Here is a 25,192-nt window from a genome sequence, read left to right on the forward strand (position 1 = left end):
GGTAGTTGTAAGCTATTAGGTAGCTGAGCTGGTAGCCAGACCTGATGAAGATGATGTCTGAATTCAGAAAGGAACCAAAATGAACTGCAATTAACAAAAGTAGACAGTAGTAGCCAAGTGAGGAGAAGCTTCTTGATGAAAATACTGTACGTTCAACCCTGATCTCAACTGGATGCAGAAGAAAATTCTTTCCTAGCATTTTATTTTTTTGTATATATGGCTATCCAGGTTTACTAAGCATACAAAAATTAAAATTCATTGAGAAGGCACAAGGAAGGATCAAACACAAATTAACTATCCACACAGTAACTCAGTGAATACAGGTTGAGAGCAACCCACCTTACAAGGGATTTATTTATTTTTTTGGCTCACTTTCAAGCAGTTGTCACATTCCAATTTGGAGTAGCAACGTTGGCAAAGGGGTTCTTTAATTCTAGCTCTTGGTGCTGTTTCCTTCAACCCTGAAGCTCCTATTAGATATAGTCACACTCTGGGTTTGAAAGAAGACTCCAGATATGTGTGTGTGTTTGCGGATTTAGATTTGGGGGAAAGGGTTAAACTAACCACTCCACTAAATTGGAGCCCTCCCCCATGACTGCTTTAAAGTTGAAATATCACAGAACTTGAGCATCACATCTGAATTGACCTAGTGCTTTCTTTTCCAAGACAGATGGATTTTCTAGTGCCCTTTCCCAGGTCACTTCCTGATGACCTGTTCATTGAGGATTTATCCAAAATTGTGTGTGGGGAGGTAAGATGATGTTGGCTATTTATTAAGCATTCATTCGTATCTGATGCAAGTGTTATTCTGCACTTTCCGGTGCCTTTTCCTATCACTTTCCTTTTCGTAAAAAGCCTGATCTTTCAGGGAAGTGGGTTTGTTGATCATTAAGTCAACTTTAATTGGGCAACCTGAACTTCCCAGTATGCAATTGACTCCCCTGTCCAAAAAAACTCAGCAGAAGTGTCCCCTGCCCAGTATGCAAAGCCTATATATTTTTGGAATCAAAGTTGCAAGGAAGCAACTTTTTATGTGTGGAAAATTATGCCTCATGATAGGTAATGCTCGCTTGTTCAGCTTAATGAGATTCATTGCCAGTCATGTTTCTTATTTGACAGTTGACAAAATGGGGTATAATCCACTAGAGTTTCTGTACCTATAGATGCAAGGGGGGGTGGGGAGGGAGAGAGAGAGAGAGAGAGAGAGAGAGAGAGAGAGAGAGAGAGAGAGAGAGAGAGAGAGAGAAGTTGCTTGGGAGGAAAATAAATAAACTAAGTATACTGCTTCTCAAGTGGAAGAAGAGGAACCGGAATCTATAGGAACAAAACCCTGAAACTGCTAATATACCTCCCAACCAAAGGAAACCTGTTCTTGAGATAGGACATCTAGGAAATCCCTTTGCAGCTGTTGCATCTGAATGTAATAGCTTGCTAGCAGGAACACAAAATGGTACTTGCTCAGCTAGAACAGCAGATAACACAGCTTGAAAGGGACCTTGCAGATGCTTGGAAACTTTGTAGTCAGAAAGATCAGGTACGCTCTTGCGATGATAAAAATGAGCAAAACAGGTATCTCTTTTAAAAATCACATTGCAAAAGGGAGTGTGAGAAGCTGTGATGTGCAGCACTATATATGTGTGTTGGGGGGGGGGGGGAAGAGGTGAATTTCGAAAGGAGGAAAAAACCCACCCTGTTTTATCACAAATTTTGTAAGTACACATTTCTTTGGTGTTGGTCTTGAAACTTAAGATATGTTTGCATTTGTGATAACAATTCTATCCCTTCCAAAAAGCATGTTGATATGAAATAAAATGAATACAGCTGTATAAATGTCTGTAGAGATTTTAGAAACTGCATTTCCCATTTTCGCTGTGAATATGCTCAATATCAGAGACGGAGCTGGAGGCATTTTCCCTTCTATAAAAATGCACAGAGGCCTGGAGTTGTATTTTTTTTAATGCTATAGTCATGCGAAAGCTATCTGTATAACATACATGGGAGAGGGAAAGATAGGTGCATTACTTTGGATGGAGATCTGCATTATGGGGAGCGGGGATATCTCAGTGTTGAGGTTTCTGGAATATGCTGCAGAAAGATTTCATTATGTTAAGCAGGTGGGGGAATTTTGGGGCCCCTGCTATACATTTGTGTTTTGTTAAACTGAAGTGGCTATTCTAACAATGATTACAAAACTACAGTGACAAAGCTTATATGTTTGTAGATTGTGTGCAGAAATCTACCTCTATTTTATAGAAAGGCACAAGGTAAAGGAATATAATTTTGCCATTCCCTATATAAGAATGAAAATGGTTTTTAAAATCCAGGAGAAAATAAGTATTCCCCTTCTTAAAATAACATTTAGCTATTTTTTATTATTTAAAAAAATCACTGATGATGAGAAATTAAATGAAAGCATGACAGGATATTATGTACTGCCTAAAGTTTTACACACCTGAAAAAATACGTTAATACAAATAATTATTGTCATGTTAACATCACAGCCAAACATATCTGCAGGTTTTAAGCTGTCTAAAGCAATTTTACTTTCTCAATGAAGAATGTTTAACATTTGAACCAAAAACAGTACAGCACGAATAATTAAAGGCTTAAGTTAAATACATAGACAGTCATTTAAATTTAGATCTGCAATAACATTTACTATTATTCTCCAAGGCTTTGACTGTGCTTGACAGAAACAAAGTACTCTGGGATTAATTTCAAGAAGTGGTGCCAACTGTGTGCAATTTGCTGTAATTAAGACATGAAAGAGTACTAAATATTCAGATTAAAAGAAGCATGATGGAGCATGATAGAGAATCAAGGTGTGGCACTATGCCAAAGAAGCACAGATGCTTGTGGATTCCCAGTTCCGGGCAATACAAAAGTTGAACTTATTGGCTGAACTTCTGCATCATTCAGAACTGTTTATTCATTTGCACTTGGATATTCACAAGTAAATGGGAGATACACAAGTTGAGAATATATTTTAAAAATTGCAATTAAATTAAAGTTGAGGATTTTTTTAAAAAAAGCTATAACGAAACAAAAGTCAGTAAGTTAACTATATATATTTTTACACACATATATGAACAGTCTAAAACAATTACTTTGCATCTTGAAATAATGTTGACACTCAGATTTTTGTTGACAATTAGAGAAGCACTTTAATTAACCAGAAAGAGAGGGTGGTAGCATTTTGTCTGGGTTTTTTTTGTATCCTTGTGGTGTGGGGTTTTTTGTGTGTGTGTGTTTTGTTTTTGTTTTTTTTGCACATTCAGTTACCTTCCTACCAGCTGAATTGCAGTTGCTGGCTTCAAGCTGTTCATTTTCTTTTTATTCACCAAACCCTTAAAAAAAAAGAAAAGAAATCAAAAATCCTCTTATCTGACACATTTAGATCAAGTAACTGTTTTCTTGGCCCCCCCTCCAGAATTATGTGTAACATTTTCCTTTGAACAATTAATGAATTAATTTTAATAAAACCATTTGTCATTCCCCCCCTCCACCTATTTTTTTTAATACAATGCAAAGTGTGTATGACTTTTTGATCTTATAGGACATAGGAGAACGTGACCTCTTTGCTAATGAGAATATGTATGTGCGTGTGTATAGATATATATAATCTCCCTTTTCCTATAGCTTGAAAGAGCAGGATACAGTATTTTTGTTGCTAAAGTTCATTGTGAAAGGTGGTATTGAAATGTTTTTGTTTGTTTGTTTTCAGAGGCAATACGCAAAAGATTTCAGCTCTCCTGCAGGCAATGGGAGATATCAAAGCTGAAGTGGCTAAGGTGGAGCACTTTGACAGTCTGGTCAAGAAGCTGAAAGCAAGTGTCCAGAATGCAATGAAAGGAAGAATCTGAAGGCAAGAAACGCCATCATATTTAGGACTGGGATTCAGCAGGTAAATCACAAGCTGCAGGATGCTCAGGGAAGCAGTGCAGAGGGACGAGGTAATAATGTATAAAAATAGTGATATTACTGCACTGTGAATTTGGCACAGTCTAATAGAATAGAAATATCAATCATATGGACAAAAGATTGCTGTAATCAAATGAACACAAAAGGTTCCCTGTCCGGCTTTAGGGGGAATTTAGAGCTGGAGAGAGCAGCTTTATCAAACAGAAACAAACACAACCGAGTCCCTTTGTTTCTCTTCGCCATTGGAGAGTGTGAAAAATGTGTGTGGGGGAATCATTTCTGCATTAGGGAGCTTTGCACACTTGCTGATTATACACATTGTGAATTGGATAGAAGGCACACGCATGTATTTGAGATGTGTGCATGTGTACACACACACACACACACACACACACATATCCCCCCATACGCAGAGTACAATTAGGAGTCTTTATAAAGTCACACGATGAATTGCCAATGTAGAAATGGTACAGCGCAAAAAAGGATTGTTTGAATACCTTGAAGACAAAGGGCTGTTCTCACATGCATTGTAGCCAGTTCCCCCCCCTTCCTCCCCCCTGCACAATATTTCCCATTTCATTTTGTCAGGCATTCAAAGAGGCATTCAGGCTCAGCCAATAATTTCTATAGCTTTCGCCTAGTACCTGTATCCTTGGAATCCTGCTTATATGTTAGAAGGTGTTTTTCAGGAGATAGTCAATACCGAAAGGACACAGCCTTATTATCATCCTTTAACATTATGGATCCACCCCTATAGTAAAGTTTTTGAAAGATATGATTTTTTAGCAAATAAAATATTAATGAAGTCATTTGGAACGTAATGGACAGCTTGTGTCAAACCCTTAATTTTCCCCTTCCGCTATTCACAACATTGCCAGACACATGTTTCTGGATAAAACCCCCTAGAGGTTTGCTGCAAATTCTTTTTCAATACAACCAGATCATTGCAGATAATTGTATTACACAGGGTATTGATCCAAAATCGTTGGGCACCGGAAACATCTGAAAAAACATGATTATAGCTTTCTGTTTATTGTTTGTACATCATATAAGCAGGCTTTTCTGTGAATCACCTGTAAGAAAGGCAAGGTGGAAACATCAGAGAAATTACCTCTTTACAAGAATCTATTGATCACTTTAAATCAAAGAAGTATGTTTGACATAAGATTACCTGCCAGTTTGAACATTAGGTACACTATGTTATAGCCCGAGGCAGTTGTAAGTCTGACAAAGGGATTGTAAATAAAGCATGCAGCTGCTAGTGCCTCTGGCTTGGGATCAGCAGAGGCTCAAGTCCAAGGCATAGGTAAACTTAAAATAATTTAACCCTTTTCAACCAGCACATGGAGAATTAGAGTAGATTCTTAAGAGTATTGGGAAACATAAATGGACTTTTATCGGTTTGAACAGGCAGGTCCTTCAGAAAGCACACATACCTTGACGTTTATATTTACCAGTTCTGTGGGGAGAGAAGGAGTGGGCAGTGCTTCAAATGTTTATGCTTTATGTTGGGACAACTAATCAGCAGGCAGCGTACATAGGCTACTTTGGAAAAACTTTGCATTTCTTGTCTAGCCTGTCTGTATTTGCAGGTTTTCAGTACGATTGCGTATGAGCCTGTCTGCATTAAATCATGTGAATGGCATGTGTGATATATGTGTATGTGTGTTTCAAGTCTTCGAAATTTTTATATTTTGCACACAAAAACTTCAAAGCTAAAGCCAAGCTATGCTATGAAGTGATTGCATTTTCAGTCTTCTATGGCATGGGATATTTCTAGTGCTGAGACCGATCCCGCAAAATGATATAATAAATTGCTTACTATTACTGAACAATATAGTCAAGCTACCCTTTCTATAGGAGAATACTCGCCGGCTAGTTTTATTAGCTTTTTTGTGAACCAAAAAATATTCTATAAATGTATGTCCCTCTGTCCTTTTATTAAATACCAGTAACCAAATGCTTCCTGGAAATCTTGCTCTGCAGTCTGAAGAAATGCTTACGATTTGTAAAATAAATCTATAAATGTGTTCATCAGAACTTTGGCAATATATAGATGTTCAATACTCTCCCCACACTATACAAACATACAAGCTTAGACTCATGCTTGTTCAAACAAGACCATACGTGTGTGTGTGTGTGTGTGTGTGTGTGTGTGTGTGTGTGTGTGTAAAAAATTAGCATTTCATTTTTATTATGTAAGAGTTCCAGGTCAATAACAATGCTTGTGGTTTCTGTAAGTCTGCTAGGAAATATATTTGCTGAATGTCCCAAATGCTCATAATTTTTAAATGAAATACTTTTATTTAGATTCAGCTCATCAGGGCAACTAAGATTGATTTCAAATATGTAAGATAAATGTAGGCTATTTGAGAAGACTAATGTGCCAATTTTTGTTATGACAATATTGGTTTTATAAGGCTCCAGTCCCTTTGCTCTGAATTAATTGAAGCCTAATTTACACATCATTCTTCCAACATAAACCAGGGTTATTAAAAGGGAGAGGTTTGAAGAGCGTTGCCATCTATGCATATGTGACCTTCTTAATTTTGATTGTGATGCCTTCCCAGCAAGGCTCCTCTGCTTTCTTTCTTTTAAGGTTTGAATTGTGTGCACAACCTTCACTAACAGGCTTCAGTTTGGAAATAAAACACCCTTCAGTGATACATGTTTATTCTGAAATTTAATGCTGTACCTCATTAAACTTGGACTGCATTACTGAATAAACATTTGTATGTCTGCGGCTGTATATTTGCCAAAACCTTTTTTAAAAAACCCACGCCCAGCTATATATCTGTGCTAAAGGACAAATATTTAAATGAACACCTATATATGTATATTTCTTAGAATATGGTCAACAAAAGAACAAAGGAAAAATGTCTTTGTCTTAAAATGCCTATTTTTCTGAGGAAGCTTGAAACACACTGCCCTAGATTCTTTGGGCTAATGAAAGAGTGCCATCTCTTGGATGACCTTGGGAAAAGATTTTGTTTATATAGCCGAGTGGTACTCTACAATGGAAAGAATTTAGTGACGCAGAAGTTTTCAGTTTATACCTTAATTATATTAAAGATGTAGAGTGTTAATCTGTTGAAAAACGAGAGGCAGTTAATACCAAACAAAATTTCATTCTGAAAGTCTAAAACAAACTGTACCTGCTTTTGAAAATAATTTGCTACATAACAATGGATGTTAGCCCAGCTACAGAATATAAGAGCATTTAGCGACTGATGAAAGTATTACACATATTTAATATTTATCTGAAGATATATACAGGTTTTAAGAAACATCTCTCACTCCCTGTCTGTGTTTGTGTTTAATACTTGCAAGCAGAAATAGATTTTTTTCAGAAAAAACCACTCACATTCTCCAAGTTCATTTACAACAGGTTTAGTAAGTGTAAAATGAAACAACAACAAAAGTATGTCGCTGGCTTCTTTTGAAACTGTGATGCTTTTATTATCTTCCAGCCCAAGAATTTGCCAGCCAGGATGAAAAACTTCTAATGGAATCCAGCTTGAAAGCAAGTCAAGAGCAGCTAAGTGAGGAAAGAGCAGAACCAAGTTCGCCCCGACCAGTAGAAAATCACAGACAGAACTGAAGCCACTGAGCGAACGCATTATAGATTCTCATGAAGAAATTAGTGATTACAAGTGAGTTACTGTTTGTTTTGATGTTTCAGTAAGGGTTGAAGGCGAGCCAGAAGTCAGCAATAATTCTTTCAGCTCTCTGCTGTAGGGTTTGTTTTGCTCTGGTGGTGTGTTTTGTAAATGTCTTTGACTGATGTATTGATTGAATCAAGTATTAAGTAATTGATAAACTCCGTTTAAAACTAGCCTTTCAGTTTTTCATCCAAAATGTGTTAACCAGAAGTCTTTTTAATGCCCCCCTTTCCCCCCTCTGAAAACGTGAAAATCTGCTGTTGAGGGGAAAAATAGTTTTCTTTATTGTCTATCTGCCAGTGGCATTCTCATCTTCCTCTCTTTTTGGGGGTCTGAAGGTTACATATGGCTCTTATTGTCTGTCTTTTTTGGTTCAAGAAGCTGCCTCAAAGCAAGACGCTCCCAAATTAAAGCAAACTTAAGAGTTTGAGCTTCTAGTCTGAGTAACGAGTAACATATGAAGTTGCTAAAATGAACTCAAATCCTAATCCTAATAGGTCTCTCTCTTTCTCTCCCCCTTTAAGGGAAATGCTAAAACTTTCAAAGAGTTTTTTTCATGTTTATGAATCATAAATTGATTCATTGTTCAGTTTTCAAGCGAATGTTATGAAAGGTATTCATCTCAGCTAAATGCCTTTGTCTCTTTCACTATATGTAAATACTCTGAATAATGCATTCTTCTTGCTGAATTTGTTACATTGTGCATTCAATTTAGGTAGCTTTCTCAGGCTGGGTCTTTTTTTTCTTCGATATCACAAATTAAATGTGAACTTCAAAAGTTCTACGATACGTTTCCTGAAGTGATGGCTTAATCACAAAGAGGTTTTTATTAATACGAAAGTTGCAGCGAGGTTTGGAGCTTTCTCCCGAGATATCTACATCTCTGATTCCACCGCAATGTCAAATGATGAAACTTTGTCACACAGCTATTATGGAGTGCTATGCCTAGCAAAGTTATGATTGTTTGTTTGGAATTTACCTGTAGATGAGACTGGCAGGGGCCCTTAGAATCCCAAACAATTGCTTTGCCACACACTCTTCTACGTGCATAAGAAAAAGAAACATTTTTGTCACTTAATATAACAATGTTATGAGGAGATCCTGGAATCCTAAAGGGACCATGTCAGCCACATCTAAAGGTAAATTTGCAAGCATTAGAAGTATGTTTGGCAGGTATAACTTTGCAATAGTTGTGATGGCATTATTGTGGATTATTGGGGGCCCATAGGTCCACAACGCAAGACCACTTACATTGCCTGTTTCTTTTGCTTCTTATGTAAGGTGACTTTATATCCTTGCATCCTGTGTGAGAGAAGCTCAAAATATCCACACAATCCACTTGTACTTTTCTAATTCTATGTTATGAGTGGAAAACAAAGATACCCCTGAACTTGACAAAACAGGTAAATCTATCCACCACGTTACTCAAAGCTTCCATATCTGGGGAAAATGTTACTGGAAAGGTATAAGTTGTTCATTTACTGGAGAGGCATGTTGTTATGTACTGAGTTGAATAGGATCCAAACTGCAGCAGTCTGATTGGTCCTAAATCAATAGGATCCAAAAGGCAGCAGTCTGATTGGTCCTAGAACAATAGAATTCAGAATGCAGCAGTCTGATTGGTCCTAGAACAATGCAGCAGTATGATTGGTTGGCAGGAACCACCCAATCATGCTCCAGATAGAAGTGAATCCACAACCTGATTGGCTTACAGTAGAATTCCGGAATTAGCCAATCATGTGCAGCCCATTGTGTAAATAATGTATATAAAGCAGATACTTTGAGGGGACTTTCATTCATTCCTCCTCACCACTATGAGCTGAATAAAGAGCATGAAATCACTTTGTGACTCTGAGTATATTTCACATGTGAACAATTACTACCAAACCAGGCAGTGCATCCCACTTTTCTGCATGAACCTTCAGCTTAGTTCTGAGTTGTGGCATTGTTCCCTTTATGCCACATTGCTCTTTTCAGTTTCCCTTTAAGAAGACCAGTCTTCATTTGTGAAACTGAAGTTCCGAGTAGAACAAAACTTTATAATGTGACATTTCATATTAGAAGCACCCAGTTTAATCTAAAATAAACTAAACAATTAAACTGATTCATACCCATTTAAGAACTAAAGGTATCTATTTAGTCATAATTCTAAAGTTGCAAATGTGGACTTGATATTGAACTTTATTGGTCAGTCCTTCTCTTTGCCAAATTAAGAGGTTGTGTAGAGAGCTTGTTCAACTTTGGCTGAATTTCATTTGCATGTGTGTTTAGCAACACCTTGTTTCAGGCTTAAGCACTGGTGCAAAAACCCGGACTTTAGAAGCACTAGCGCATGGCTGCCTTATGCAGGCAGCAGTAATGCAGCTGGTGGGCTGTGGTCACACATAGTTCCCTTTGCCATGGCGAGTGGCTATAGACAAACATTGACTAAGTGGGAAATTGCCTTGGTGTTCAGGTAAACAGCTGGTAAGCTGGCCACAAGGACTACCCTGTAAATTGCTTCAGAGAATTCTACCACTCTTGCACTTCCACAGAAAAAAAATATATCTTCTGATTGGGCAGCATGTTACAGACAAACAACTTTCCACGTGTTTGTATGTACATCTTGGTAAGTAAATGCTTGCTTATATTCACCCAGTGAGTAGTCATTTCAAAAACTGTGGAAGCACTAATTTGGTTTCAGATCACATCCTGTGGTGGGCATAGGAAGCTGTCTTTTACTAAGCCAGATCACTGGTCCCTCTAGCTTACTATTGTCTGCACAGACCAACAGTGGCTCTCCAAGGTTTCAGGCAGGGGACATTCCCAGCCAGAGGATATTACTGGATATGCCAGGAAATGAACCTGAGACCTTCCACGTGAAAAGCAGATACTGTACCACTTTGCTATGGTCTTTCCACTGTTTAATGAGGCTGATTTAAAGCACTATAACCACCATGAAGACATTGCCTGAAACATTGGTTCAGATAGTATTTGCATAACCTAGAGCATTTGAAAGCTATTCACCAGATTGATCTTTCTAGTCATTTTGGAAGTTTCTACACCAGTACCTATGCAGCTTGAAATGCATGCTGTTGGCACATAGACACTCCATATGGCTAGCGCAAGCCATATGATGAATGAAAGCCAGGAGAATTTCTTGCATTACTATCAGCCTACTTGAGGCTGTTAAGGCTCTTAAGGCCAGAATATTTGAATTAAGGCTGAGAGCCAAAAAGAATTCTCACAAAAATAATTTTCTGTGAAATTTTTCATTTCTGAGCTCTTTCTGAACTGATGGTGAAATTCGTGCTTCTGCTAGAGAATAGTCAGGGACATGACCTCCCCAATTTTGCCATTCATGTAGATGCAGGTTTTATATTTATTGATATTTTGTTCTAGCAAGCAACTCCCTCTAGTCCTTTTAGCCTATTCCTTCCTTTATCCACCAATATGAGTTGAAAACTAATATTAAGTGAGCTTTTTCTCAGAAGAGAATTTTCTAAGAACTCTTGGAGATTTCTCTCTCTCTCTCACACACACACACACACATACACACACACGCACACACAGAGACAGTATGTAGCAAAATGACCTCCCAAATTGGAAGACACTTTTGTATTCACCCCTGATTTAAATTGACCCACTACATTGTAGCTGCAGCCACAAAGAGAAGGCTTTTCCCTATAGCAGCTAGTCATGAAGCAAAGCTCATGCTCCCACATTTCTCTCATCCCAAAGCTCTATGTATTTGCAGTGTCTATGGGAGTATCAGGTTCACTGTCTGAGCAACTGCTAGAGAGCAGCTATTCCCCATATCCATGCAGTGAGATTATAAAGGGCCATTTCTACAGCAGAAGAGGTGGGCACACCCTAGCTGGAAGAAAGCTTCCTCTCCAACCTGCCTCATTGCTAAGAAGATGTACAGAAGCCAAGGACATGCTATGAGCATGGATGGGGGATCCTTGCAAGTCAGGTTAAAGTCCTGGGAGAATGGTAACACTGGCTTTTCCAGCCCTAACTGCAGCAACTTAAATGAGCTTTGTGCCAACAATGAAACTCACTAAGAACTTGGTTTTCAGTATGGCGAGTGGGCAAGTGCAGGGAGGGTGGGGTCTGCAGAAAAAATATGGAGACTGCAGAGGACAGGTAGGTGAGAAGTTATTCCATTTTGTTTTCCGTTCAGCAATCTATTTCAAATTGTGTGGCATGTTTGTACATGTGTAAAACCAACATGTGCAAAGTTATCTCCTCTATTGTTACCACAATGCGAGTTCCTAACACGAGTACAAAGTAATGCTTTGCCTTATTTGATGCCGTATAAAATGAAGAAAACACCCAACAAGGCATAGGTAGGCCAGAAAGAAAATATTTAACAGCTGTAGAAAATTCACAGGCTTTAAGATTTTTATTACCACTTATTCTGGACGAGCTACATATAAAGTTTGAAGGGGGGGCCAAGCTCAGCTACAACAACCCCACTATGTAAGCCTGTTACACTTGAAAGATTTGTTCAGAATGTCCAGTGGGAACCTGGAAATCGTAATAATTTGTAGTATCGATTGTGTGAAGCTATGCAGCTGGGGCCCCTAGTGAATAGACAGGAATAGACATTTTATTGATTAACTTTTACAGTCATATTTTCAAGACTCTGCTGCAACATAATTTTCACTTCCCAGCTTTGTGCTGCTGCATCATGAAACTTGGATTCTTCTCTCTTAACATTTACCCACTTGAGGAATAAAGTATGGACTTTTCTCTTTCAGGGCTGGGCATGTAGTGATACGTACACTTTATGCAGAGCTTCCTGATACCCCCCCCCCAATTTTCTACATCTAAAGGGAAATATCAGATAAGGAACATATGATTTTTAGACACAACAATTTCATCAACTAACCAGTTTATTGTAGCTCCTATCTTGATCTGCGTATGGCTGCTTTTGGCTTCAATCAGTAACTGCAAGAGAAAAAGTTTTGCATAGAAAGTGAATTGCCCCACTAGAGTTTGGCTTTGTTCTTCATCACCTTTTATTATTATTATTATTTTTTAAAGGAGCTAGACATTGAAAAATGTAAAACGCGGCCTCTGGGGAAAGCTGTTTTCGATCTTTAGCAGCTATTTTTAACAGGTCTTTTATATGCCAAATTCTTTAATCCCCCATAACACTGGTTGTTCAGCTTTCAAGGAACTGAGTTTTGAAAAAATAAAAGCAAAAAAAAATCTTTATTATTTAGTATACTGTGTGATAGCTTTTGAAAATGTTCCTTATGTGCTGCACATAAAACCCCATTCCCTTTTTGTTGGTATTGCCTTAGTTAGCATATAATGAATTGTTATCGTTTTATGAGGGAGGGGGAACCAAACTCTCTTTCCTTTGCCATATTTAGGAATTAGCAGCAGCAAAATGTTAGAGAGTGAAGTAGAGCAGCTGCTGAAATTTCACAGAAGCAGCATTTGAGTTCCACACTGGAGCTACGAGGACAAGACAGGATCTTTCTCTAGTGGCCATAATGAAATCCATCATACTTTTATCAAATCAGCATGCAGCATTTTTTAAAAAAGTGTTTTCATGGTTACAATGTCATTATGCATTCTCCCAATATTTTTCATCCTTACGTCAATGAACATTATATATGCTCATGAAATCTGATTCTCCTGATATTGTCACCCTTTTGTCTCAAACTATCACCTGTAATCTTCTCCAGTATCACTTTGAACACCAACAGTCTAAAAAGCTTGAATTTATGCTCAGATCACATGCAATTGAAGAATTATAATCTCATGAGACAAATTGATATTTTGTGTAACAAATACATATATGAAGGAATGAATCTGCGAGAACTCACAGCAGATCCAAAAATACAAAGTCAATTCAATCTGTGGTTTGTGTTCAACACGTTTGAGGCAGAACCCATCTTAAATTAATTTCAGACAGCTTTTTTTTGTCATTTGGGTTACATAATGATATGGAGACCCCATCATTAAACAATACGAATCCCTTTAAACAGAGCTGTCTTAACTGATGCAGTCATGGAATCAGCTCCATGATTATAAATTATATACATATTAATTTGCATGCCTATATTTCCATCAGCAAAACTTTACTTTAGCATCTGTTCCCATTATATTTTGCTTAGAACGAGGAACAAGCTATAAGAATTACATCATGTGGTTACATCAATTAAATTACATCATGCACAATATACTTGGCTGACTTTGCCTTTTGCCTAACCTAATGTGGAATAAATGCTTTCCCTTTAAATTGCGGATAACACTGGGCAGTTTAAATATTAGCACTAGCACCAATAGAACAAGAGCAAAAACTGCAAGGATCAGAACAAGGTCAATCTGGTGAAGCCATCTGTTGTTACCAAGATGTATTTGGAAGCTTGGAAGTGAGAGCTGGACCATAAAGAAGGCTGATTGCCAAATAATTTATGCTTTTGAATTATGGTGCTGGAGGAGACTCTTGAGAGTCCCATGGACTGCAAGAAGATCAAAGCTCTCCATTCTTAAGGAAATCAGCCCTGAGTGCTCACTGGAAGGACAGATCCTGAAGCTGAGGCGCCAATACTTTGGCCACCTCATGAGAAGAGAAGAGTCCCTGGAAAAGACCCTGATGTTGGGAAAGATGGAGGGCACAAGGAGAAGGGGATGACAGAGGACAAGATGGTTGGACAGTGTTCTCGAAGCTACCAGCATGAGTTTGACCAAACTGCGGGAAGCAGTGGAAGACAGGAGTGCCTGGCATGCTCTGGTCCATGGGGTCACAAAGAGTCAGACACGACTAAACGACTAAACAACAACAATTTGGAAGGTTGGAGGGAAGCGTGATAAAGATGGGCAACTCCAGTTTATCCCCAGCACCTGAATAAAGAAAAGAATATCAGCTCTGAATATGAAAGTTTAATTTAACTACCATGGCACAGATTACTTAAAATAAGAATGCAATTTTTGTGAGCATGATAGTGATGGCTATGAAAAAAAATCACCTGCATAATCAAGATGCAGTCAATTAAACCAAAGAATGTTGGATTCCCCTATGGGGCCAACGTTTTTTGAATTTTGGGCAGTATGGCAGTATGCCCCCCTTCCTGGCATTTCCCCCTATGCTACATGGGCTATCTACTTCTGCCTAGAGAACAGGGCAGGAGTCATAAGATGTACCATGAGAGGTAGAACTGTCCATAGATCTGATTCCCTGCCCAGCTTCCCGGAAGTGAGCAAGGAATTTCTCTTATGCACACTGCTATGAAAATTCCATCTCATTCTTTTTTAAATAGCAGAGATGGGTTTTAGAAGTAGTGCACAGTTTCCCGGAATGGGAAGATACTCTTCCATGCACACCCTTTAAAATACAGTCCTGAAGGCGACATAAAGGTGTTGTTCCTTTCTCCCATCCTTAAAGGAAGAAAAAGAGCCTAGCTAACAATTTGTTAGGCGTGGCTATTTATTTGCAGCACTGGTTCTGTGACTCATTTTGTTTATCTCTGCATACTATGTTTGCACTAGATAGTCATCACACAACCCGCCCCCCCCCCCAGTGGAGGATCGGTAGCACCACATCACCATCGTGGATTTGGACGAAGTCAGAGTGCAGCCCCCATTGGATGTTTTGTACTCACACATCAGAATTCTGGATTTGTATTAAGTCAGCGTAGGGTAGGGTAGGGTAGCAAAAGAGCAAGTCCTACAGTGTCTGTGGCATAGGAGCAAGAAGCGAGAGACACCGAGAGGGAAATGACGGTGGCTTGAAGCAATGGGAGAGGTCTGAGTAGATTGGGAAAGGAAGAACACTGAGGGGTTTGAAAACAAAAGAGCTCTGAATATTAGTACAGCATGCAATCACATATTTGTGGAAAGTTACCAATCACATTTTGAATGTAATCTTTTTGTTTTGCATATATCACTGTGGACCAAAATAGACATGCAATTATTCATTGTCATTAATTGCATTATTTTTCCTAGAATAAATAACAGCTGTATGGGGTGTGTGTGTCTGAATTGGGATCATGGCATGGGTGGGGGCTACATCCCCTTGGACCCCCCCTCCCCCCTCTGCTACTTGCATTTATTTGCAGGAAAGGTCCCATTGCAAATAGAAGCTGGGCGATCTAAGTTGGAACCACACCAGGACAAAGGGTTAAAATCCCCCTTCCCACACACCATGGTCTCGATCCCCATGGCTGCTGTTTTCTTAACAGCATCACATCTGCGTTTGTTTGGGAAAGATGCCAAAGTACAGAGCTTTAATTGTAAATGATTGTACAACTACCATTTACAGTGATAAAACTCAGTAAAATCTTTACTATTTCTAAATGCTAGATTTCTGTTTAAAAAAACACTCCACTGTCCTGCAAAATACTTCCAGATGCAACAAAATGATAAAGTTGAAAGGAATCTTTGGAGTCTTTTAGTTCAGCTTGCAGTGGCAGCAGGAATCCCTTGACTTAGGCCATACCAACCAGATGCTCATCTTGTCTTATCTTAAAATCCTGTACAGGAAATGATTCCACAACTTTCCTGAAAGGCTTCTTCCATTGATACACTTACTACAAATCATAGTTCCTGGATTCCGTTGAGACCCAGGAATGTCTATTTGCAAAGACAGGTCCAAATTACTTAAGAAAGAAAGAAAGAAAAAGAAAATATAAAATTAACCTAGACAGATGGACTCGTAAGAGTGAAATACAAATAGCCCAAAACGGGATTGATTTCTGCATAATGTGGTGGAGGAATCCCTCATTATTGATCAACTTTTAAAGCTCATGCACAGCGCTTAAAAAGATAAAGTAAGCAAGGTCAGATAATCAAAGCATTTAAATAGTAAAAACAGCAACTGCCACTGTAGACTGCTAAAGTAAATCCATAATACAAATTGCTTTAGCAAAAAGTGGATGAGCAGCTGATCTTCCTATTGAACTTTTATACTGTTCAGTGACCACACAGGGAAAAGGATTGGGAGACATGGCTTAAAGATCGATATTGAGTGAGATGTAGTAGGGATTCATTCAGAACATGAAAGAATTACAAGTATTAGAGAGTTGAGGTATCTTTTGAGATGTCATCAAGAAAAGATTGTTTAGCTCAGTTTAGAACATCATATGTGTCATATGCACAGTAGGCATTAGTCAAATTTCTCTTTTGTTTTCATTGATCCAGTACGCTTCAGTAGGGTAGCCCAATCTGTCTCAAGGAAACTTTGAGAATGTGATGCTGCTCTATAGCTAAACAACAACTTTCATAAACAACAGGGAAACTGTTTACAGTATTATAATGAAATCAATATCATCTTTTTTACAAAAATCTTTTTTGAATGTCTAATTCAGTGTGAGCCTTTTGTGCAGAATGATATATGTTCTCTCCAGTTTACCAGACAGCTTTTGTGTGCTAAACTCTTAGATGTGTATTATTAGGCTTTTATTTCATCCTTATTTCTTTAGCCTTTCTCTTGTTTTGTTGCTATGGTACATTTGCAAGTTTGTACTGTGCCACATAGTTTGTACTGTTTTTTGGAGAGAAAACCTATGTATTATATTGTAGAAAGCTTCTCCTTGGTATATGAAGCAATACCTGCTTGATTCAATCAAAGCTCTGTTGCATTATTCCAGACTGCTCCCAGGCTAACTGCATGCAGAAAATTGCCTGTTAAATAGAAATGACCATTTAAAATAACATGCTGGTTACTTAATATTGCTGATTGAAATGTACGACAATTATAGTACAATCCACTTCTATGCAAATCAATCACAAAACTCTCATCGATTTTTTTAATCAATCACATTTGCATCCCTCTCTTTTACTAGGGAGCTTGGAGCACCATACATGGGCCTCATTGCATTCTCACAACAATCCTGTGAGGTAGGTTAAGCTGAGGAATGACTTGTCGAATGCTATCAAGCAGGGATTTGGGCTTGCCACTCAAGCCAGTACTGCAATCTGACTCTAAATGGAGGTGGAGAGCACTATTGGACTAGAATTTATGGGACTTTCTGCACTTACCATTTATAGTGGTATAGTTGCTGTTTGATTCAACCTTTTAAAGAGTGCATTTGTAGCTGATTGTCCATGTGTTTGGTCACAAATAGCTATTATTAAAGAGTGAGTTTTCCTTACCACACTAACAGCAGGTTGCGCCTAAACTGAGGACAGCTCCATAGCTGTAGTCATACCCTTTATGTACCCTCGTGTTCCTCCAGTTCATGAATATCAGAGTTATGAACATTTGCGTCTTTTTGTGTTCCATGCCTAGTGTTCCGGAATTCAAATCTTCTGGAAGTATAGAAGGTTAGAAGGGGAACTAGGTGTCTGACGCAGCTATGAAGAACCTTGTGATGAAATTTTCTCCGCAGCTAATGCTTGCTGCCATGGGCAGGAGTTTGAATCAGGGCCATCATCTCTGCCTGCCACATCTCTCCACTAAACTGAGCTTGCAAACGGACAGAGGGAAGTTGTTCAAAGCAGGTGTCTGCCAAGCCACAGTTGCCCATCCTTTCCCCTCTACACAGAAGCTAGGATGTTGCTTGTACACATGCCACCAGAATGAAAATATTGGGATCCATTCTGGATATTTCACAGAAGTCAGGGTTGTTGTTGTTTTTGCTGCAGACACAAAGTACATTATTCCAGAACACTAACTGAATAATGACATTTGGTATGTGGCAGGATGGCCAAAACTCGGGGGGGGGGGAGCAACAATTATATGACTATAAATGGAAAGTGTGGAAAGCCCCTATCTTAATAATAATAATAATAATAATAATAATAATAATAATAATAATAGTTTATTTATTTATACCCCGCCCATCTGGCTGGGTTTCCCCAGCCACTCTGGGCGGCTTCCAACAAAATATTAAAATACAATAGTCCTTCAGATATTAAAAGCTTCCCTAAACAGGGCTGCCTTCAGATGTCTCCTAAAAGTCTGGTGGTAGTTTTTTCCTTTGACATCTGGTGGGAGGGTGTTCCACAGGGTGGGCACCACTACCGAGAAGGCCCTATCAGAAGTGGCTGCAGCTGGTGAACCAGCTGGAACTGAAAAAGGGACTCTGCACCAATGAAGCCACTTGGGCCTCCAGTGACAAGGGTGAATCCAGTAGTAGCAGGAGTAAGACAGAGACCTGCTCCATCAAGAGGAGTACAACCGTATCTAGAACAGATTGGGCCCCTAAGTCCTGGATATGATAACCACCTATGCACAAATATCTGTGACTTTGTTGGGTTTCAGCTTCAGTTTATGGAACTTTCCCAAGCCCATTACCAAATCCAAGCGCCAGTCTTTCACCTAGATAGCCTCATTGATTCAGGTCACAAAGAGGGAAAAAAGTTGAGTGTCATCAGCATATTGATGACATCTATATGCCACTCATCAGTGGCTTCAGGTAGATGTTAAAGAGCATAAAGGACAATATGGATTGGCAGATCTTCATACTATAGATGCCATGGAGCCAAGCAGAAGTCCCCCATTGCTGCTGTCTAGTATTAGTTCGGTAGGCAGGAGTGGAGCCAGCATATCTCCAGGCCACCAGCTTCTACACCACAGAGCCAATCCTACAGAATACCATGGTTGATAGCACCAAAACATCCTCAGAAAAACCAAAACAAAACAGATGGGAAATATAGGGATGGCTATGCACAGCCCATTCTCTATCGTTCCATGGCTCATTCTGTTCCACATCCCAGTTCTTTTGAATCCTGGTTTAACTAGACCCCCTTCATGGATTAATCCTATGAAGGGGCTCCACATGATTAAGGAGGAAGCAGGGGTGCCAGCCTGTTGTTATGCCCACCTTCCTGGTCTCACCCCTTAATGACTTGAGTGAAGGACTGAAGGAAGAGCCAGCTGTAGAACATAGGAAGCTGCCTTCTGCCAAATCAGGTCATTGGTCCACCTAGTTCAGCACTGACAACATTGGCCAGTCGCAGAGTCTAGGGTTCAAGACATCAATCATTTCCCAGCCCTACCTGGAGAAGTTACGGCTTGAACCTGGGACCTTTTACATAGAAAGCAGATAGGCTGCCACTGAGATACAGCTTCTCCCTCTGCTGTGCAAAGGCTCCTCCATGTGGCTGGTTTAAATTGTAACAAAATGCTTTCCATCTCTCTTGAGTTAATAGGCATGTGAAGGTGGCCCTCAGAGTTATCTCAGTTGTGCACCCCTACTCCATGAAGTTTGGAACAGTTGAGGGGCAATTCACATCCTGCTTTGCTATAATGAATAGTTATTTAGAACTATTATTGGCTCCAGATTTGCAGCATGAGTTGCTGATTACAGCAATTTTAGTGGTAAAATTGTGAAACAATATTCATAGTTGTCAGAAAAAGGTCAGCTTATTTGCATTCATTAGGAACCTGGAGGACCATGTAGCGTGCTTTTTCCTTTGGGATGCTTACAATTATTGATTTGTATACAGCCGTAGGAAAAATTAATTAGAATTATATTTCACTTACTACCAGGGGCTGTATAATATAAAAGCCACACATTTTTTTTTTTTAAAAAAGCCAGAACCAGAAAATGGAAATACTATTGTTGTTTTTCTCGGAGTGTAACTTTTCTAGTACAGATCTTATTTACAACAGTCTACACTTGTGTGTGTTGAAACAAAACACATTAATTCCAGTGCTGTAAGAACTTTGGTTCCCTTTTTGGTTTGTATTCAAATCCACAAAACCCACTACAATTTATTGTAGCATAGACAGTGTATGTCCATCCACCATCCACCAAGGAGTCATTTCCTTTTCAGCATAGCATGCTTGGCTATTAGAGGGATCGATAGGTTGATGCATAACTGCTGGTTTGTCACTTTCGTCTGTAAAACTTGCACTTCTGCAAGTGCCACAAAATGTCTGTTCCACATTTGTTAGGAACCATTCCCTTAGTGTTCCTTTGGAACTCCCTGCCTATTGACATTAGGCATGTGCCATAATTTACATTACTGTACTCCTTTAGAGGAAGGGACGCGCATGGCACTGTGGGTTAAACCACAGAGTCTAGGACTTGCCGATCAGTAGGTTGGCGGTTCGAATCCTTGTGACAGAGTGAGCTCCCGTTGCTGGGTCCATGCTTCTGCCAACCTAGCAGTTCGAAAGCACGTCAAAGTGCAAGTAGATAAATAGGTACCACTCCCTTGGGAAGGTAAATGGCGTTTCTGTGCGCTGCTCTGGTTCACCAGAAGCGGCTTAGTCATGCTGGTCACATGACCTGGAAGCTGTACGCCGGCTCCCTCAGCCAATAAAGCGAGATGAGCGCCGCAACCCCAGAGTCGGCCACAACTGGACCTAATGGTCAGGGGTCCCTTTACCTTTTACTCCTTTAGATGCCTACCAAGCATTTTCCCATTTCAGCAGGCCTGTACAGAAACATTGGCCAGGTTCAACTAATGTGGCATGCTAGTGGAACCCAGTGCTAGGCATTCCTTTAGCACAACTGATGCCTCACCCAAATCCAGGGTCAGGAGAAGGCCTTGAAAAGTGCATGTGGGTGAGGAGAAGGGGAATCATTTTGTCTAGTGAGCAGAAATGCTTACACTAATGGAAGAATCAAAAGAGCACAATGCTGAATCCCCCCGTTGTTTGGTCACATCATTTATTTGTTTTATTAAATTTATATTCCACCCTACACCCGTAGATATCAAGGCGGTTCACAACATAAAATTACAATATATAAAAAAATACATAATACAAAGAAGAACAAAGGCAACCCAATAATCCCCCATTCCATAGCACATTTAAAGGGGCGTTGGATATCAATCAGCCAAAAGTCTGGTTGAAGACGAACTGGTTTTAATAGTATTTTTTTTAATTAAATAAATTGTTGCTGCCCTTAAAGGGAGGAAGATTGGATATAAATTTAACAGGTAAAAAAGAGAAAAATACCCCATGCTTAGTTGTCCCTCACATTAGCTCAGGTCTTTGCAGCAGCAGTGACAGTAAATTGGTTTGTGTAGAACAAAGGTGCAGATGAGAGAGGGCATTGCAAGTAAAACCAAGAAACCACAGCTTTGTGAGTATAGAGAATGACGCCTATATAGACCACTGTGCAGAGTGAATGGTCACTGTATGTGTTCTTATAGGTATTCACTGTGAGCTTTATGAAGGCTCGCCAAGAGCTGTTGCACGTGGAACTGAAACTACCGTGGAGCACGGAGAAGCAAGTCATGAGGCTGCAAAAAGCTAAGTGCAAACTTGGAAGCAAATGCACAGAGTCTTAAACGGAGGAAGAAGGACACTCAGATGGCCTCTATTGCTACCCTTGTGATCCAGCTTGCAATTGTGAAATGTGGCCCATGGTTATTGCATACTTCTGTGAACTTTTAACACTTTGAATGGATTAGAGTGTCTTATTTTGATTACATCCACATTGTTCGCTGTGATAAGATTAGGTTCTTTAGTCATTAAAAAGAAATGTTTGGCTTAAATCCATTGAATTCAGGCATGCAGTGAGTGGAAAAAATTAGACTGCAGCTCTTCATATTGTGCATATGTGACACATGTTAGCAATTAATCAAACTATAGTCACCTCTAATTAACAGCAATACTAAAGCCAAAATATGGCAGAAACAGATGACAAAAGAATTGAGCGGATAGAATACCGAGAGAGGAAAATATATTCCAGGAACACTGAAAGATTTTTAACTGTGCTGTGGTTCTCTTAATGGCTGTCAATATTTAAGCAGTTATTAGAGAGCTTTTCCTACATTGGTGCAACTTCTGAAAGATTTATTGGTTGTATAGATTTGCAGTGATGGTATATATGTAATAAGGTGATGACAGTAAACATTCACATACCTGTTTTGAGGCTTCAGAACATGGCAGACTGAGGGAAAGGCTTGAAAGTGGGGTTGGTGATTCTCTTTACAACAGCAACAGACTGTACAAAAAGTATAGTAATTTAATTCACTGAAATTGTAAATGCTTTCATACATTATTATGTGTTTGAATTTGATTGGTTGGTAACCAAATTCTAGAGAGTTCTCTAGCAGTTCTCATATGATTGGCTAATGTTGGTCACATAAGATATTTAGTGAAGGAGAGACTCCATTTATGTCAAAGTCTGGACATTGGTTTAATTTCCAAAGAAGGGTGTCAGTCATATACTTGATCTGAGGTTCTCAGCTGAGATTTTGCTACCCTTATTTCAACACGGTTACATCTGTATAGGACTACTACATACCACACATAGTTAAACAATGAAATTCTCTCCCACAAGAGGTAGTACAGTGGTACCTCTGGTTGCGAACGGGATCCATTTCGGAGGCCCGTTCACAAAATGAAAAGAGCGCAACCTGCAGCAGCACGTCTGTGCACACGCAGGTTGTGATTCGCTGCTTCTGCGCATGTGCATGACATAATTTTGCACGTCTGCGCATGCACGAGTGGCAAAACCTGGAAGTAACACTTTCTGGTACTTCTGGGTTGCCGCGGGACGTATCCTGAAAGAATGTAACATGAAGCAAACGTAACATGAGGTATGACTGTAATGGCCACCAACTTGGATGGCTAGCAACTGTAGATGGCTTTATCCTCCATGAATTTGTCATAATTCTGTCTTAAAGTCATTCAAGTTGGATGTCAGCTGTGTCCCGTTGCTGACAGAGGGGGAGAGCATGGAGAGACAGGAGGAGGTAATTAGGCAGGAATGCGGAATGAGGGAAGAGCAGCCTAGTTGCAGTAGAAGCCTGAGCTCTGAGAACAAGGAGAAGGAAGGGGGGAGTTCAAGGGAGAAGACACAGACTGACAGTTTAAGCTCGGACTCAGAGGGAGAGGCCACCGGAAATAGCCCATCCCATGATGTGTAGGTGTGCAAGAATTAATGAGAGGCATGAACAGGAAAGGAAGCGAAAGTGGGGCTTTAAATGTGGGAAGAGGAAGGGGAGGAACTCAGACTCGGCAACAGCTAATTTGGAAGCAGATGCTGAGTGACTGAGCCCCAGAGTGATTTGTGTGTTTTGAACAATAAACCTGAGTTGTCTCGCTTCTGTGGGAGAGACCCAACCATTACAATGGTGACCACCACATTTTCTCAGGGAAGTGTTGGCTTAGAAGGCTGCTGTTCAGGTGTCATCTGTGATAGACAACTTCAAGGCACCCTCCATTCTCCCTTCTTTATCTTTCAGCTGGACTTGGACCAATACCTGCTCAAACAGAGGACTATCCTCTGTAAAATAGGACACATGACCATGTTTCTATGGCTCTAAGTCCAGTCAAATAAATCAAAAGAGACTCCTTTCTTGCCACTTCCTTATTTTGTCTGTGTTCCTTTATGTTTGGTTCCGTTCCCAAGAAAACACGTCAAACCATTTTTTTGAGGTTCAAAGTTTCACAAGTTTCCAGTGTCAGTTTTATGAATACAATTTGTACATTTGTATTGCAAATGTCCATAGCCATCTGATTATTCTTCTGACTGCAAGAAATTCATATTTAACTGTCTAATGTTTTATGTATTTATTGCAGCAATGTCGCCTTGTTCCATTCCATGTGGGGCCTGATACATGGGAGGATTCTGGTTCACTGCACATTTTGGAGTTAACTGTCCCATTTTGCCTGCTTGCAACCATGTACAGATAGCAACAACCATTACATATGTATTAAGCATGTAATTAATTGACTGAACCACACATGGGTCTGAATTGTACTTTTGAGGTGGTCTGAGGGTTTATAAGGAAGGAGCTGGTTCTAAGAAGCCATTCCAATAATATCTCATTAAACCATGAGGAGTTTCCTCATTTGGGACATCTGTAATGTCACAACCCAATATACTGTATATTAATAAACTATTGATAATTTGTGCCATAATAAAAACTTTATGATCTGGAAGGAAAAATAGAGAAATTCCTTATGCTTTCCTTATTCATGCTACTTGAAGTAAATAACTGTCTTCTTTGCTTTAAACATACATATGTAGGAATGTTGTTGAGACTGGGCATGATCATATTTGTATCTTTGACATGTGATGAAACGTTTTCCAAAAGGCACATTTTTTTTTCACCTTAAGCCCTCTTGATACTTTCATGTCTTTGTGAGAGTTTGTCAACCATATTACAAAGACCAGCAAAATGGTCATCATAATGATAAGAAGATATAGGTGGTATCTATATATTGCAAGGAAAATGTTCTCACAGTGGGTGGAATCTATCAGAAGAACTTTTGATCTAGATGCAGAATCTGCTAACAGAAGAGGAGGGTGGACTAAACCCTCCTCCACGTGGTCTGCAGCAATCCCACAATCATCTCCAGAGAAGTTATTCTAGAACAAGTTAGAAGGTGTTGATGGTGGTGGGCTGAGGACTGAAGGAGGAAGCAGAAAATAAAATTGCTTCTCTCTACTTCCATTAACAGATACACCTGCAAAATCAAAAGGCTCCCCTGGAGTGTAAGAGCACGAAATGGATTCCACATGTACAGGAATCTTAAGAATTGTGGTGAAATATTAGGAATTATGGGGAAATAAATTGGGAGCTTTATTAATCCACTTAGACATTCTGGGGGTAGGGTGGGGTGGGGAATTGGTGCTATACTTGGAAGAATTGTTTTGCAAGAAGTGTGACTGTCCTGAGGAGAAATGTCAAGCAACGGGAGGTGATGGGAAAGTGCTACTCTGAGTATGCTTAGAAAAAACCCCACACAATTC

At 39.5% G+C, this 25,192-nt stretch overlaps 2 long non-coding RNA genes across 4 annotated transcripts in view; both read left to right on the forward strand.

Annotated features, from left to right (window-relative positions):
* Nucleotides 1–25,192, forward strand: part of LOC310766873 — a 187,887-nt gene that overhangs the window by 161,179 nt on the left and 1,516 nt on the right. The gene's annotated exons all lie outside the window — the stretch shown is intronic.
* LOC310766846 lies at nucleotides 638–24,572 on the forward strand. 3 transcript variants are annotated; one of them, XR_014550451.1, is made up of 5 exons: nucleotides 638–751; nucleotides 3,725–3,904; nucleotides 7,392–7,574; nucleotides 17,369–17,423; nucleotides 21,636–24,572. It is a non-coding gene; the product is annotated as an uncharacterized lncRNA (long non-coding RNA). The 3 variants fall into 3 exon arrangements; XR_014550452.1 differs by lacking the exon at nucleotides 638–751 and adding an exon at nucleotides 1,191–1,534; XR_014550453.1 differs by lacking the exon at nucleotides 638–751 and adding an exon at nucleotides 1,551–1,709.

Source organism: Podarcis filfolensis (genome assembly GCF_964270895.1).
Source record: "Podarcis filfolensis genome assembly, chromosome: 7".
Classification (NCBI taxonomy): Eukaryota; Metazoa; Chordata; class Lepidosauria; order Squamata; family Lacertidae; genus Podarcis; species Podarcis filfolensis.